Source organism: Lissotriton helveticus, chromosome 9 (assembly GCF_964261635.1).
Source record: "Lissotriton helveticus chromosome 9, aLisHel1.1, whole genome shotgun sequence".
Classification (NCBI taxonomy): domain Eukaryota; kingdom Metazoa; phylum Chordata; class Amphibia; order Caudata; family Salamandridae; genus Lissotriton; species Lissotriton helveticus.
In genome coordinates this window covers 402,268,002-402,280,708 of record NC_136070.1, presented here as the reverse complement: position 1 = coordinate 402,280,708, position 12,707 = coordinate 402,268,002, and the positions used below count along the sequence as shown (strand labels likewise).

The 12,707-nt window shown below is 43.5% G+C and overlaps 1 protein-coding gene across 8 annotated transcripts in view; it reads right to left on the bottom strand.

The window, feature by feature from the left end:
* The window catches only part of EVL (Enah/Vasp-like), a 528,612-nt gene that overhangs the window by 426,839 nt on the left and 89,066 nt on the right, over positions 1 to 12,707 (bottom strand). The window lies entirely within an intron of this gene.

The window sequence follows — 12,707 nt, the reverse complement described above, 5'->3', positions numbered from 1 at the left end:
CCAACCACGATATCCTACATGTAGGTATAACAGCAATGGAGACTGTGGTTAGATGTATAGTTATCACAATAACAGTGCTTACAGAGTGGATATGATAATCTGCATATCAAAGTAACATTTCCCACCCCTCTTCCCTTGTCCTGTCGGCCCTACTCCTTCCCTACCCGACTCACTCCTGACCACTCTTATACCAATAAGAAGCACGGTTCTGATATATTTGCAAAGGCATTCCTGACTGCATAGCATGAGGCTGTGCATGTTCGTTCAGTGGTGTATCCTGGGGGCTCTGTCACTATACATCCAGATTCACATTGAGCTGTGTAGTTATACCCTACAGCGTGTCATGTTGGTGGGGGTTCTGAGGGTATGAATAGTTCTAGCATTGCATCCCATTCCAGAGGGATTAGTATCTTCTGTAAAACCCTGCTTTCTTTCCCCCTTATTGCCGTACTTTCCACCCTCACCCACCTGACCACCTCCCCATGCCAGCAAAGCACCGCAGGGGACACAGCGGACTTCCACCTCATGGTAATTGATCGTTTTGCTATAAGCAAGGCTAAGTTAGCAAATCGGGTTTGAACTTTGTTTCTTGTGGTGGCGGCGCAGACCCAATATACAATATGCTGCCGTATCCCCACCGGCAATTCTCGTTACAGTCCCTAGGACCCTTATGGCGGTGGGCCAGAAGGCATACAAGAGTGGGCAGGGCCACAACATATGTACAAGCTCAGCAGCATGCGCGAGTCATCGTGGGCAGTGATTATTCGCCTCCGGGTACATTTTATTTAATCGATGCAGTGTGAGATAGGCCCTTTGTAGCACCATGTACTGGATGAATTTAAATGTAGCATTCCAGGATACCCTCTTGGGGTACTCAAGGAGGGAATCCCACTCCTTGTCTGACAGTTCTCTCCCAGTGTCAGCATTCCATTTTGCTCTAAGCACTGCCAGGGAGGTTGCTGCATGGGAGCGAATACCCCTATAAAAACACCGAATCAAGTGATGCCCATTACCTATGAAGTATAGTGTATGTACTAGACCGTGTGTGGGGGGCTCTTTATTGTCTGGCGACCAATTCTGCTTGATGTATCTAGTAATGCTTTCATGCAAAATATAGAAGGACCGTGGGACACCATGGTCCCTAGCAAAGTTCTCATGGTCCAGTAACATACTCTCCCCAAACAGCATCCCCACAGTGTTCACCCCTTCCCGTATCCACTTTGAGATGCTTCAGGCAGTGATTAGCCCTGTGGGTGTGGGAATCCCTACCAGTGGAACGATGGGGGCATAGGGGAGTAGCTGATTAAATAAGTGTAATGCTCTTTTCCAGAAGGTAAGGGCAACCTTCAGTATTGTGGGAGCTGTGGATGGGACCCGCCCCTTGGACAACAACAGGGTATGAAGGGTACCTCGGACTAATGTTTGCTGCGCGAGCCCTATCTAGTTATGACCAGCAATCCAGTACGATAACCACTGCAGTTGACTCTCATAGCAGATTGCCCTAAAATCTGGGACATCCATTCCCCCCTTGTCTGTTCCCAGCTGAAGTTTCGAGAGCCCCAACCTCCTACGACCCTTCCAACATATTAATTCCAGCAAGAGTGTATTCAGGGTTTTAAAAATAGCAGTCGGTATCACTATTGGTAAATAGTTGTAAAATAAAACTTTAGGAGGACAAAATGGAAGTTATGTTGCTGGGCAACAACTTCCATAGTAATGTCCCAATGCCCTTACCAGAATGGTTGAGCAACCTGCCGACCTCCAAAGGCTCAATAAAGAGCCTGGGGATGTGTCTCGATTCTCGATTCTCCTCATACGATGGACCACCAAGCCAAAAAAATCCGCTAGTTGCTTTGGTATTCTGAGACTACTGAGGAAGGTTCTTAAGTTCCTTCCTCGTACAACCAGAAGAGTGATTATAAAGGCTTTGGTGTTGGCACACCCTATACCTTGGCTCACCCTGTTATGTGGTAAAAAGGTTGCAAACAGTGCAGAACGCAGCCACTCAACTTCTTGCAAACACACCCAAACATCAGTCACTAGGGCTACCAGAGACCTTCACTGGTTCCCTGTGGAACACCGGGTCAAGTTCAAATCTCTCTGCATCATGCATACAACGAGTCAACAATAGTTCCTTGTTACGATCATAAGCCTCCCTTTACTTGCCTGGGAGACCTCTTAGATCAGCCTCTGCGCATTTACTGAAGGTCCCCAGGATTCGCAGATCACAGTGGGGTGGACGTCCACAATTTTTTGGGGCATCTAAACTCTGGAATTCCCTGCCACTCGAACTATGCCTACTGGAGTAAGAACTCCCCTTTCGTAAAGTCTTGAAGTCCTAACTGTTCAGGGAATAACTTTCTCAGTCCCTGATATTCTAAGGTATCTGCGCTCGGAGGCTTCCTGGTAGCCATGCACTATAGAAAAACTGCAGAATAGAACATTGATACTTAATTAGAAGCTATCCATTGTTTGAACATACTCCATAGTGTGCAGAAATAAAAATATGCTCCTTTTTGTACCGCTTCATCTGCTACCATACCGGATATGGGGCTAGTCAGTCCCTGACAAGTGTTAGTTTCCCAATTATCACCATGGATCTACATACCTGGCGATCTAATGCTAGAAACACAAATGTCATGATTAGAGCTTCACACATGGAGCTATTCTAAAGAGAAGTTAATATCTTATCTAATCTTGGTTAACTGATGGACACGCTGCACCTACATGTCCCAATCCACAACACACTTTAGATTTGCAGACCCGTTTGATTCAACCAATTAGGATGGCTTGGATACATCCATGAATTCTTGCCTCTGGCGTTAAAGTATAGATGGGAAATTGTCGTGCCCATTTTGCACCCATATTCTTGCTTGGCACACAAGAAAAAACAGTTTTGAAGAAGACAATATGTAGCAGTTTTGGTCTGGCCTGGCATTCACCTTTGTTCCCCCTGAGGCCAAAAACATTAGTTTTGCTATGAATTCTGTTCAGCATGGAATGTGACAAAGATTTCAAAATGTAAGTCACTCTTCACAATCAGTAATGCGCACCTGTTAGAAACGGGCAATAACTATGTCAGGACTACAGAATATTATGCATGAAAATGTACAAGTAGTCAAGTAGTTCATCTAATAATGGGGAAACTAAGAAGAGAAATGACTCGTGGTGTACCCAGACAATACAAACTGCAGATGTGATACATTTCTGTGTGGGGCCTGTGCTAACTGTTGTGCTTACACATACACTATTAGAAAATGTTGGCAGTGTTGGAGACAACCAATTGGTTCCCTTAAATCTAAAACAGAGGTGGAGAATACAACTATATAGCTCTCATTGTGGCACAAGAAGGCATTTGTTATGTATTGTTTCCATTGGAAGCCATCGGTGTGACTGACCGGATACAAATCTGGTTAATCACTCCTATGAGGTAACAACAGGTTGAACTAAAAGTTGCAGCGCGGTGCTGTGAGGTCATAAGAGAAAGTGCTTCCTTCCCCTGCCTAACTGCCACATTTTCCTATAACCATCGGTCTCTGCAGACCCATGCTGATGAAGGAACTTCAGTGCTATGTTGACATGGCTCTCAGTGACCCGGTCTGTGCAGCACCTGTGTTGCTCTCTGCTCCATGCAGAACAGAGAGCATTAGTTTTCTGAGGCGAGGGTGGGAAGGCACAGAGGGGGTGGGGTAGGTGGCAGTAATTTTTTTATATTTGGTAGGTAGGGGATGATTAAAGGGAGGGTGGTGTTGGTGGATAGAAGGGAAGTGGCAATAAATACAGATGGCAGGGGCCTGGTATTTATTGTTTTTTCACATGTGGGACAGGGAGGAGAGGCTATGTTTTATATGGCTCCCCGTTTCTTCTCTGCTCCTGCATAGCAAATGAACAGAGAAAGGTGATTTTGGGACCCCAAAATAGCATAGCATTATAGATGGGTAAAAAGTTAATTACTGGGGTATTTTTCACCTTCGTTCTTCTTGTCAGTTTAATGCCACGCAAAACCCTCTGTTGAAAAACACCCCCGTAATTCACTGTCGCCCATCTATAAATCTATATTTTTCTCCGATGGGTTTCGAATTACATCATATACATAATGAAAATTTCATCTTAGGGGTTCTTAGTGACATCACAGACAATGAAACCAATCAATCAATCATTGTCTATGAAGTCACTCAGAACCCCAAAACTAAAAAACAACCCTTTTAGTCAGAATAAATCATTTATAATTCTCTATATTCCGGCCTGCTTCTTTCTCATAGCTAGGACATCACACAGATGTTCTTCACTGAATGAAAACCCCCCCTTACTACGACCCAGTGGAGCGCTTCCCTTAAAGACGGGCCCATTCATCTTTCAGTTTAAAGACTTCTTGATCAATTCACGGGAATAGCTACCAGTGCAACAGGTGTAGTAGCACCAGGTCCAGGAGTGGGAGGAGCCAAATAATAGGAGCCCATCTTCCTCATTCACCCTGGTCTCATTTGCTACGCTGCTGTTAGCAGTGCATCTCAAAAGTGGCACGTGCCTCTACCTCCAGTAGCATTTATCTGGATATGCAGAGGTCAATTTTGTGCTTGACATCTGTACAAGGCGTGCTCACCTGTTGTATGGAATACCGAGAGCTGCCTCTGGGCACTTCAGGCAGATCTAGAAGCCGGTTTATTTCATTGAAAGGCAGCACACCTCCAGGGAGAGTGAAACGAGCAGACATCGAGAGACCTCTGTTGATAAGGCGAAGCATGCTGAAGAGCCACTGAACGAACCCAAGTGATTCACTGTAGCCTGAGCGGAATCCACAAAATGAACGAAAGGAAGATCTCCAGAAAATGGATTTAGCGGAAGCCTCACAAAGGCGGTACACAGAGTTTACAGGAATCAGACTTTGAACTGTAAACTCTGTGTTCCGCCTTTACCCTTATAAGGGGGGTGTAGGGGTTGGGGGGGGTGGGAGGTCCTAGACGTTAAGGGTCGGGCAGAGGTGGGGTGAAGGGGGGGTTGTGGGGGTCACTATTGTTCTGGATTTAAGTTTTAGTCGTGGTATTGTCATCAGCAGGTTGTGTGCTTTGTTAGAATTTGTGATTAAAAAGGACAATGGTCTGCAGTGGAGATTAGGTTTTCTTTTGTGTCTAAATGGGGCAAGGTAAAGTGCGCTTAAGTTCATGGACATTCGAAAGAAAACAATTTTTGGATCAATGTTATCTGGATCATATGAGAAAGTGGATAACCACATTTCTAAACATTAATAGAAGAACTGCCTCTGACTGCATAGTCTTGGACACATTTAAGGCTGCAGTGCGGGGGAAGACCAAGAGCTTTGCAGCCTTTTGTTGGAAGTCTGTTCAAGAGCAGATTAAGTGCCGTGTGGAGGAGCTGCGGGTGGCAGAGACGGCATTAACACGAAACATCAAAAATGGCCTCAGCATAGATCAGAGTCAGCAGACTGTGGCCATAATTAAGTCCAAATTACTGGAGTTCTTTGGGCAGGATCTGGCCGCTAAGTATTTGCAATATCATGCAATGATGTACAAATTTGGGGAAAATTTGGGTAGAATTCTTGCCAAAAGACCCCAACAGAAAAGTTTGTCAAACCGAATTATTAGAATTCAGGATCAGCAGGGCGACATTCAGGACACGCATGAGCGGTCATGGATGTGTGTCAGAAGTTTTATACCCTGCTCTATACGGAAGATCGTGCTAGACTCTAGACTGAGTCTCTGGTCGAGGGTTTTCTTCAGGATATTGATACTTTTAAAGTCACAACTGGTGCCATTCCTCTAGAATTTTACAGGGTGTTTTGTATACAGATCCGCCAGGACATGTTATCAGTTTTCAGGGCAGCACGGGGGGGGGGGGTGTTATACCAGATTTGTGGCGGGAAACTACAATAGTTCTTGTCAAGAAAAAAGACAAGCCCGAGCTAAACCCCTCATCTTATCGACCTATCTCTCTGATAAACACCGATAGCAAAATATATTCAAAAATTCTATCTTCCAGACTTGCGGAGGTTATTACCCCGCTAGTTTCTCTGCGCCAGCACAGGTTTATCCCGGTAGGGATACGGCTGACCATGTTCAGCGAGTCATTGCCTTATTGGATTGGGCTCAGGCTACTGGCTCTCCTCTCAGTATGATCCTGTTGGATGCCGAGAAGGCGTTCGACAGGGTCTCCTGGGGGTTCCTATGGGCAGTGCTTTGCTGGAAGGGCTTTAGCATCGAGTTTGTTCAGAATGTTCAGGCACTGTATATCTCTCCAACTGCAACACTTCACATTTCTGTTCGGGATTCAGGGCCCTTCAACATCAGCAGGGGCATAAGGCAAGGGTGTCCCTGCTCGCCCCTGCTCTTTGCTCTGTACATTGATCGTTTTCTCTGTAAAATCGAAGGGAATGCAGCTGTATTGCCAATTAGGATCAATGGTACAGAGTATAAGACGCTGGCCTATGCGGCCTATGCGGATGACATTGTGGTCTTATCCAGTGATGTCGGTCTTGCCTTTGCAGCCTTAAAGACTCTTGCCGAACAATATGGCTCTCTATCAGGATATAAGCTGAATGTATTAAAAACGCAGGTTATTCAATCAACTGCTATGTGTTCTTCTGATGTCCCTGTCGTCACGGAAGCGACATATCTAGGGGTTAAAATTGCTGCCTCTGTAGCCAATATCCCCGATCTGAATATCCTCCCGGTGGTCGAATCGGTCAATGCCAAGTTGGAAAGATTAGACCATTTGCATCTTTCTTTACATGGCCGCTGTAATGTACTCAAAATGCTGGTCCTTCCAAAATGTTTGTATTTATTTAGAACAATCCTACTAGAGCTTTCGCAAGTGAGCTTGGTCAGGGCTGAAAGGATCTGCCAAAGGTTTCTTTAGGGATATTGTCGCTCACGCAGGGTAGCTAAGTGGATGCGTCTTCCTAGGGATCGTGGCGGCTGGGCGATTCCAAATCTTTTATTATATTATTGGTCTGCCATGTTGCAACACTTTGAGGTACCGCTGTTGGGAGATAGGGCAGAGGTTCCGGTCTCCAATAGACCCACCATTTATGAGATAGGCTTCGGAGAGGCCGCTAAGGGTGTTCTAACTCGAATCCTTGAGCCGAGCTATTTCAAGAAAACAAGGTTTAAAGTTATTGTGGCATTGTTTTCAGTTTGGCGGAAAATTTGACACAATTGGGCAATTGGGCAATTTCGAATATCAATCTTTATACGCCTTTTACAGCTGTTGGAGTGTTTGCCTCCTATTTTTCAGGATTAGGTTATCTTTAGATGGCAGCTACTGGGTTTGAAGGATATAGGTGCTTAGGTCTTGATGGCCAATTGGCCTCTTTTTTCTATTTAAGGGATAAGTTTCATCTAAATATTCACGACTTCTTCAAATATCTTCAGATTAGAAGTTTTATTGAGAAACACCTACATGACACCCCAACAATGTTTGATAAGGTTACTCTAATCGAATTAGTCCAAAGGAGGGCTAGAATAGGTACAATCTATCAACATCTGTTAACTGATCTTCCGGATGATCTCGATTTACAGAACCTTAAGTGGGAGGGGAAACTCGGTAAGACTGGGGTGGACATAAGGCCGGCACTTGAATTAGCAAGCTATGTTTTAGTCTCCAATTCAATTCAATTCAAATAATTTATATAGCTCGCTACATACCCAGAGGGTCTCAAGGCGCTTGAAGAAGGGTGGGGGAATTACTTGTCGAATATCCAGGTTTTAAGTTGCTTTCTGAATGCTAGGTGGTTCTGCGTGAGGCGAAGGTGAGTGGGAAGTGAGTTCCAGGTTTTAGCCGCCAGGTAGGAGAAGGATCTTCCTCCCATGGTGGTTTTGTTGATGCGAGGTACAGCAGCAAGGGCTTGGTTGGAGGAGCGTAGCTGGCGGGAGGGGGTGTAGAAGGAAAGTCGTGTGTTGAGGCATTCGGGTCCAAGTTCGTAAAGTGCTTTGTGAGCGTGGGTTAGGAGGCGGAATGTTATCCTCTTATTGACGGGGAGCCAGGATCCAGTAGCCCTCGGACTCAAAGCTATATGGCAAATGTGTGACCTATACAATACACCGCAAAAATCGCAAAGTGGGGGGGCCGGAAGGGTGATTGTTGTGCTAGGTGTGGGTTTCAAGCAGCTGATGCCATACACATGTTTTACTCGTGTCCAAATTTGGGGGGATTTCTTCATGAAGTGGAGTGTTTTATAATTTCGACGCTTAATATCCTGGTCACTATCTTTCCAGAGATGGTGATAATGGGGGGTGAAGGCACTGGGATGGTTGAAAGAACTAGACATGTCTCTGCTTTTTTGTTTGTAGTAATGTCTATGATTCGGCTCTGTATCACCTCCCAATGGTTAAGTCCTGAAGCACCCACTTTCTTCAATTGGAGAGCTAGGATGCTGGCTTTGTATAATTTGGAGTCTTCAGTGTTTCTATTAAGGGGGAGAAGGAGGCGTGATTTGGCCCTTAAGATCTGGGCCCAACTAGTGGAATGGTTAAAGCATTGATTTCTTATTACAGAAAAGGCCCAAATGTATATTTTATGTGCAATTCTGTTTTCTTTTTATATATAGCTGCTGTGTTTCGTTGTTTTTATCCTGCCTATTAGGCTCTACAATTAATCCTTATTTTTGAGGGATGTACTTTTCTTTTTACTCTCCGCTGTGTTTCTTATGTATCATGTTCTTTCTTTTCATATGTTCTTTTGGTTCTGCATATCTCTGTAAATAGTGCTTGCCACAACTTGTTTTGATTCTCAAATCAAGAAAAAAAAGTTTTAAAAAAAAAGGAATCAGACTTTGAGCAACAGATTCATTGAATTTCACGTTTTCATACTTTTGGAATTCATTCATGGTTAGGCACAGAAACCCCGTGTAGATTGTGTGTCATATGCCTCTAGTAAATTATATTACAATTGTCATAGAGGTGCATGATCAATAATAATAACTCGGTTTTTATCTGGACCTTAAAAGTACTGTTTAACACGGTTCTATAATTATTGTAAATAACAGGTGTTATTATTGCCCAATTTAATATTACTCAAGTTATCAGCCAAAAACTGATGCAAGGCAAGTTGACCATTCGCCTGGGACAGGAAGTGCTAGATAGAAAGAGTTAAGGAATTTCATTACCTAGGGATGTGTCTGGCTGACTCGGATCATGGGCCCCACAGATTTCCAACACCTCACTCCTGCTAACCGATAGAGCTGCGGCCATTGTTAGATTTGCTAAAAATGCACCTTGGAATCCAATTCTTCCAGCTATGGAAACATATAAAGCCCAGCCAAGGGGGGCAGCACTGTATGGCGCAGAGTTATTGGGATGTTGTTCCACCGGCACCCTGGAGACCTGTGAGAACAATTTCATCAGAGCACTTACAGGCATTGGAAGAGGTGCCCTCTCCGTTCCGCTTAGATTGGACCTTGACATTAATCCTGTCCTTGTGTTGGCCTCATTAAAGTGGTTACTTTGTTGGGTCCGTGTATGGGTCGTTGAGGATTTACAGTCCCACAGAGAGGGCCCAGTTGATATTCTCAACTTAAGCAGCTCTCATAAGATCAAGTGTGTAGCCTATGCTAAGAGATCACTCAACGACCTAGGTCTAGCTTTCTTTCACGTTTACTGCGGCTACTGTTGTTAAAGCTAGATACAGGGAGCGAACTATTGCCCAGAGTCAATTGTCAAGTTTTACAGGAAGCTGCACAAGGTTTTTTGTATTCCACAATAGTGTGCTCAAGGCTGAGGAATTTTTAAACACTATACGTCCTGCGTATGCGTGCTTGCGTGCTCATGTTACCTACAGTTTAAGTACAGTACCTTGCCGACAGCTGTGTTATTAGTAAAATGGGCTCATGTACCGGCAAAATCCACTTTGTGCCAGTCATGCGTGTTATCTGATGAGACTGAGGAACATTTGCTCTTTTTTGGCCCAAATTCTTCTAGACCAAGGGACAGGTGGACTGTCCCTCTATGTCGTCTACTTGGGATCTCACACCGCACTAATGCTTTTAGAATATGTAGAAGTGATCCTAAAAGAGTGGTAGTGACTACAGTATCTAAATCTATTTTTCTGCATGGTCTATTAGACTTAAAGTGGCCGTTCGATGAACAACAACCATAGCTATCGAAGGTCTTTTCTATGCACGTTTCAGTGATATGAAATGGTTTGCTCTAATTACACTTCGATGAGCTTGAGCAGCATTCTGCTAGCTTAAGGATTTTAATTGCTGTTTTACTGTTTTGTATTTATTTTATGATTGTGTGTTTTTTAACGTGTTTTAATATATTTTGTATAGATATTTCATTTATTTGTGCACGTTTTAATAAATTTCGTAACAATGAATTAGGATGTTCGATCCGTCATTAAACTTGAAGTTGACCATAAAGGTTTTGAACTTGTGACCTGCAGGTCACACCATATGTCAGCAGTGAGCAGTGACGTTTTTGGTCACATTTACAGCTGCAGGCTGCCTCGGAGTGCTTTATAAAGAACAAATAAAATAAAATAAAAAAGTGCTATGGCAACAATAGGGTACCATATAGGTTGAGTGGCAGGTGGCAAAATGGGCAGCGAAAAGAAGAAATACACTTAGGTAGATAATTTGTTTAAGTAACCAATAGGGGGTCTTCTGAGAAACACACAGGGCTATTAGAATGCTTTTTGGCATGCTCAATGTGACACTTTTACAGTGGCCAAGCATAGTAGTCACAGTGTCCAAGGTTACAAGGTAATTAAAGAAAGTTAAGACATTCGAGTAATAGCCTGGGGTTGAATTTTTTCCATTCTTATGTTTTTTCAAGCATACACAGTAGTGCCAAATTGAACAAAGCTTCGGCATTTCTCAAAAAGGAAGGGATAAGGCTCTCAATGGCCTACTTCTGGAATTAGAATATGTTTTTGGCTAGCGCGGACATATTCAGTTCGCCAGCACTGATGCCGCCAGCCTAGCCAAACAGTCAGCACAGTCTCGAATGAGAACCACTTCCAAATTATAGGTTAGGAGAAGAAATAGTCTCCTTGATGCCCAGTTGCTAAAAAAAAAAAAGCTGGCCCAGTAAGTCTGGCTGCATCAAGCCAGCGGAAACTGATAATGGTGCAATGATAGAGCCCAGAGGAAAAATCCAGCACGTTATCACTTGCGAACAATTTCTCATACCACCCCCACACAGATATGCAAAACATGAGCTGCCATCTCAGCACAGAGTGAGGTCGCAAGTTAAATATAGCTTCGTATTTTAGAATAGTTGGGAGCAGAGCATTTCTCCAGAGAGCTTTACTGAGGATTTCAAACTCCAGCAGCTAATGCATTCGCAAGCACAATATTACAAGGCCAGATGCATATATCCGCTTTAGACCACTCAACTGCATATCAGCAGCCAGCTGTGAAGCAGTCCAGACATGCGCACGAGGAGCTGGGCATCTGAATCCTCTTCTTTGACACTGAACGCATTCCCTTGCATTGAATCTATCTGGAAGTATCTGGCCACCAGCTCTTGTCCCCTTGAGATTCCCTCGCATATGCAGGATGTGCTCGCCCACCATGCCGCCACCCACTCTTCGAGAAGGAGCTTCTCTCCTCACGCGCTAGCAAAATCTGCATTTAACCTATATTTGAACACCCCCAGGAGAGAGCATGCTGTCAGTTTTTAGTTAGGCAATGGGCGTCTTTCAGGGCTAAATGTCAGATGTCCCCGTTGTAAATACTTATTGATCATCATTCAAACTGCTTGGTCAATACAGAGCTTATTTCATAGAATTATAGGTGTTGGGAGAATAAAGAGCATATCTAATGCAGCTATGTCTGCTTGGTCAGAGTTGAGCACATTTGACAGAATTCCACCTTACTGGTCAAGAAAAAGCGCATTTAACACAATTCCCCCAGCCTGTACAATACAGAGCATATTTATAAAATGTATAAAATTCTACTTTTTCGTTCATTAAAAAACATAAAACAAAAACATAAAAACATTAAAAAAACAGTATATTTAGTAGAAATATACTTGCTTGATAATTATGTAACATAAATAATAGAATTGCATGTGCCTGATCAAAATACAGCTTATTTGATAGAATTCTATCAGCTTTGTTAATATTGGGGTATTATTTTCAGAAAATAAATATAGAAGGCAAAATGTGCATACTTTACCTTGGAAAAGGTAACAGCATATCAACATTGAGCACAATAAACGTGCTCCAAACCGGGCAGATGTGCTAATTTCACCCGGCTATGTGCACCTCACTGCACACTGAGCCTTTTATCCTCCAAGCACTGCACGCGCCACAGTTTTTCTCCACTGACTGATAGCAGAATAGACAAAATAGCAAGTTATCACTGACGTTGTCATGACAGCGTCATCGCCTTCGGTCTACGAAACGTGATGAATCTGTACAATACGGCATGAAAGTACCAAAACAAATCTACCAAACAAAGTGGAATACAGGTTGGGGCTGAAGGTCGAGACTGTCAAAATACCACTTTTTATCAGCACCGCAAGGAGAGAAAGATCGCTGTGCACAGAACTGTTTCGATAGAATTAACTGAGGAAGACACGTTTATACATCACAACCCAGAGGCAGAAACACCTTGAATTATGTGAAACACATTTATGAACAAAAACTGCCTAACAGAAACCCACCAATGTTCTAAATCACATTAAAAAACACACAGAAACACGAAAGAGACGCTCTATGACTGGCTATTTCACAAGGATGCATCT